Source organism: Mercenaria mercenaria, chromosome 1 (genome assembly GCF_021730395.1).
Source record: "Mercenaria mercenaria strain notata chromosome 1, MADL_Memer_1, whole genome shotgun sequence".
Lineage (NCBI taxonomy): Eukaryota > Metazoa > Mollusca > Bivalvia > Venerida > Veneridae > Mercenaria > Mercenaria mercenaria.
The window spans coordinates 21,608,167-21,613,797 of record NC_069361.1 but is presented as its reverse complement, the minus strand read 5'-3'; positions in this window follow the sequence as shown (position 1 = coordinate 21,613,797).

Below are 5,631 nucleotides of genomic sequence, written 5' to 3'. Positions count from 1 at the left end.
AGCTATTTTCACATTTTTTCTGTTTGTAAATTTTATCATGAATTTTCAACAAAACATGTAAAGCATGTTTTCTCAGTTTTAAATAAACAAAGAAGTAAAATTTTTGCAAAGTCAGGTTATTTGTAATTTACGTCCTATGACCTTTGGTGACCTTCACAGATGTAATAGATGTCTTCTAATTAACAAAATTAATGCAACCATTAGAGTTTTATTATCCTTAAGATATAATATGGGACATTAAATTCATAACATCAATTTGGATTGATGTAACGTTCCTGACGTTAATAATATTTCACCATATAAGATGCTCAGCGAAAAACCTTTCTTAAATTTCTCGGGGCAAAATTCAACTGCCAGGTGGTCTGAACTTTATTCATGCAACAAACTTTATGTTTTAATTTCTCATTTCTTTTATGATATAATTTACTTCATTTTTTTTTCCACTGGCACATTTTAGATTCTATTGTCTTCTTGCAGTTGGGAAACAAAAAACTTGTCTGTAAAAACTTATCAACTTCCTACAATAGGGTGTAACTTCACCTGTTTTTACCCCACTTTATGCAAAACTTTGTATTAATTTTATCAATAAATGCAACAGGGAAAAAAGTCCGCCCACTTTCACATGTCAAATACGATCATTTAATATTGAATCATTGTTTGCTGCAACACACTGATGCAATTTTGTACATAATATTCGTTAACCAAATAATAATTATATATTATATAAAAAAGCTTATTAGTTTCAATGAATAATTGGGGGAAAAAATAAGCTGAGAGACCAATTAATATATTTTTTCTGTTTTAAAAAATGAATCATTTTACAAATGTCGCAAAACATTTCAAAATAATTACAGAGGAGAACAAGCACCTGTTGTCACAATTAAGCTGCTGGTCCATTTTCTTATTCCTCTCAAAATAAACAGAAGAGAATATTCTCAACAGAATAACTATCCAACAAAACCTGCAATACAATTAACTTGAAAATTTCAAACATCCAACAGAATAAGAATTATTGAAATAAACTGAGATGATGCCATGTTGGCATGCAAATCTGAATAAACAACTGCATGTTGCAACTAATAAAGATAACATTCTCTAGGAATAAAAACAAGACGAAAAAAGTCTATCATAACTCTTACAAACTTTTAAACAGACTGCCGATTCAATTTTCCCAAGTTATCTTAAATCAAGAGTACATGCACTTTCAGCTAAAAAGTCCAGAAAATGTTCCAAATGAATCTAAATATAAACCTGCACTACCAGAAAGTGCTAAGTGCAATGAAATAAATATCTAATAAATTCAAGGACATGAATTAAACATTAGAAACTAAAGATAAATTAACTTATAATGAAATTTTTTTTTGTTTATCAAATACATAGATTGTTAAAATCCATCATTTAAAACTGAACAATAAAAATCACAATCAAAAATTTAATTAATTCCATAATTTATATTATACTAGAAACTTCATAAAAAGAACTGTTCTGTTTATATATATTTACACACTTTGTAATAATATAAACTAATGTTGTTTTTTTTTCTTCATTTTTATCAAATACACTTGTCTTTAATCCTACACTACAGTGTTCCCAGTCAAAACGTAAAATGATAAATTTGACGACTATCAGCAAGTTAAATAGTCATTGTCACTTCGCGGTTTTTGAGCACGCTCCATCGTAAAGAGTTTCTCTACCTCGGCCTTAAATTAAATTTCACTAATGCAAAAACATTGAAAGTCTATATATTTCCACATTAGAATGATACAAAATGGTTTAAGTAATCCTCATTTAGTCTTATAAGAGTTAGTATTCACACAAATTTAAAATATTACTATGAAACTGAATCTTTTAAATGCCTTTGACTGTTTTAAATGTGGCTGCAATACTTTTTTTGTTATGAACATAAATAATGCCAGTTTCTTTTATTAAATCCTGTTGTAGAAAACTTTTATTCACGTAGTTGTCAAGGAATATTGATTAACACAGTTGACAGTAATATTGAATCAGTAGTTTTTGATTACCTCCCTTTAAGGCTCAAATAGTATAAGTTAATGTGCAATGCTTGACTTTTTTCTGCCTATATGTACTTATACATAACATCTATCTGGACAGCTGTTTTATCATACAGTGTTTTTATAAGTTCAAACCTTACAGAACTTTAAAGGGGCATAATGGCCCTGTTTCTAATGTGGCTGCTCCAATATATGAAATATACTAATTTCATGTTTTCGATTTATAGTAAATGTTTTTGACATACTTTTTATATGTTTGAATGTTTTGACATACTTTTTATATGTTTGAACGTAGACGCTATTACTAAATATTTCGTTTTTATTACCCCCCTTATTTCGACAGCTGCTTTATTAACATAAACTAAGAGAAGTATTAATACAATATGACGGCATCTAAAATTGCATGTCCGATAATACGTAATGGTAATTACTTTCAAATACTTATATATACAGAATATGTTGGTTTCAATACAATTTCATTGCAAGAAAAGAAAAAGTATTATCATGTTAAAGGGAGGTAATTCTAATAAAACAAGAAAATTAGTGGTCCATGTGGTCTGACTTTTGAGTCAAAAAGCAAGAAGGACCTTCTGCTAGTGTGAAATTATCAGTCTGTAAATTCTGAAAGCTGATATTCTTTCAGTCCAGTCATCAATACAATATATTTCATTTTCTTTGTGCAATTGTTGCACACATCTTTGATATAGTGTAAGTGCTAGACCCTTTAAAGGTCAGAGACCCAGACATAGGCTGTTGGCTATTTCAAAAAGCATTACTGGAACATGTGTTCCTATGGAGTTTAGACAGTGGATTAATACAAAATCTTAAGAATGCCTTTATTATCCATATAAATCAAAATAGACATTCAGACTCCAACTGAAGGAGCATCCAAAAATGTCCAATACCTTGTAAAAGATAATAATAAAGTCACCCCACAAAAATGATAATCTTGTGTCACCTTATACTTTATAAACATCCCTGTCAAAATCATGATACATGATACCCAAACCTTTTTATTGCACCTGTTTATGAAGAATACCATTGGAAAATAAAACCCCATATATCATGCTTTAATTTTTCAAGGCACATGACTCCCTGTCATTAAAATGTGCATCTTATTAATGTTGTTATCATTGTCTATTGGTTTGATTATCATCTATAGACAGGTAATCTGGGTGCATTGTGATGAAATCTAAACTGCATATCAGACTTGAAAAGGATTTCTAAATTTCGTGTTTATGTTGATGATACGATTAATTAGATGTCAATTTAAACCCATCAAAAAAGACATATATCTTACCTCCGATTTAATTCTAATAATACAAAGATCAAAGTATTATCACTATAATTTATCAGACTTAAACTACACTTTAAACTTAACTCTTGCAGGAATATTAATAAATTTATTCTTTGTTAAAATTTAAAAACATGCTGTTTTCTTTTAACTACTGTTGAAGGAAGGGGACTCTGGTGGAGCATTTATTAAGGGAATATTGTATTACGTACAGTATATGAATTATTTTTTCAGAGCAGATGAAATGGTTATAGTTACAACATAAACTTGTTTGACTTTTTTTTTTTTTAAATCTGAGTTATTTAGATTAAAATTATTCTAAGAACTTATCACAGGAATAATAAATCACTACATGTGAGCAATATGATAAATATCACACATTTTTTTAATGATTTCTCAGCCTAATAGCGCATATAACCCCTTTAGGAATTTTATCTTGGATAATGACAAAAAACTGTAACTCATAATATTGTAATGAATTTGAAACACCAGTATTTTTTGTCATTTTATTGCATTATACAAAGTCTGTGTATCAAAGTTCATCTTTTATCGTGAAGAACGGCAAAATAAATTACATAGAGTAAACACTTCACGAAATAAATTTAATTCCACTGATACCCAGATTCAGAGAAATAACAATTATTTTGTAATAAATATTTCTGAAGTGGGCTTCAGATTTTACTATCGATCTCAAGTATTATAAAACGTACTGAACCCTTTTCACTATTACGTCATCCATATGAAGTATTTACAATAGTAAATTGTGTACAAGACTTTTCCGCTTCAAAATATTCACTTCCTGATGACTACTGCATTGTTTTTTTCTTCAAATATCAAACTGAATGTCATGCATAGATATCTGTTTGATCTAAAATCAATTAAATATGCAACTTTTAAATTATGACTTAACTATTAAAGAATGTGAACTGAATTTGTAATTAATTGTAAACAAGATTGAGTGACTGCATTAAACTGTAAATCCTTGAGGTATTTCAAATATTTAATAAATGATTTGCATAATTTTGACAAAATGCATTTTCAAACATCCTGTATTACAAAAATAAAATAATAATGACTGATTATTGTAATAATGCAGAAATGCATAAACCTGCAATGCTGTGACAATCAGCTCCAGCATGTTAGTAATCAAAGCTTTGAAAAGACTGATGGGGTACAGAAATTGTTTTTTCATGCAGGGAGAATGGTACTGGATAAAACCAGATACACAAGTTTTGTGTAAAACTTAAACACTGGCAAATATTAATAGGAGTTGTTTTTTTTTCAAAAACATTTTGAACCATTTTTTTTGAAAGATAAAATTATTGAAGACAGCTTTTTGAAATGCTAAAACTGTCAGATGCAGCAATGATACAGGCCCCTGCGAAATGCAGTTCTTGAAATCATGAACACTTCAAACCATTAAAGAACTGTTCATGAACTAACCTTCAACAGTTCTTGATTTGTGTTCATGAATTTTTGGACTGTCCTTAAAAAGTGTTCATGAACAGTTCATGAACTTCTAAAGAATCGCACAAAGTTCTTGAATTGTCCATGATAAAAGGTTAAAGGAACACTCATTATGTTATTTTCCTGAACCTTTCATGCACTACTCATGACAGGTAGTTCATGAACTAATGAAGAATCATGTTGATGAACAGTTCACTGCTAGTTTGTGAAGATAAAATTGCACAATAAAAACATACAGCAAGAAGTTCATGAACTATTCATGATGTGAATAGTTCATGAACTGTTCATGTACATTAGTTCTTGAAGTCATCTTTCACTTTTCATGCACTGTTCATGAACACAGTATTTAAGAATGTTTCAAGAATTTGTGCCATTTTATCTTCACGAACAATTCATGAAGTGTTCATGAACTCCATTCATGAAATATGCATGCACTGTTCATGAACAGTAACATTTCATTTCGCAGGGGAGATACACTGTTAGCTGTTTACTGGATGTGTTTCCTGAATGAACAAGTCAAACAGTATGGTTCATGTACATAGCACATACTCCCTCTCAAATTTAATAGTATTAGAGTTATGCTACACACTAAAGTGCAAAATCAAATGAAGGGAGATTATTCAAAAAGTAAGCACGGTATAGATATTATTTTTGTACAATGCACTTCCTCTCAGTGTCCTTTATCATTATATGAGGTAGTTGGAGCAGATTAGGGTGCAGGGGTGGATAAAATTGCCAATAGTGTAACACATTGAATCTATATGAGAAGCAATTTGTTAATTAAATACGTCTGCTAGGTTAAGCATGACTGTGTCATAATGCAAAAAAAAAATGTGAAGACAGTAGAGATACTTCTGG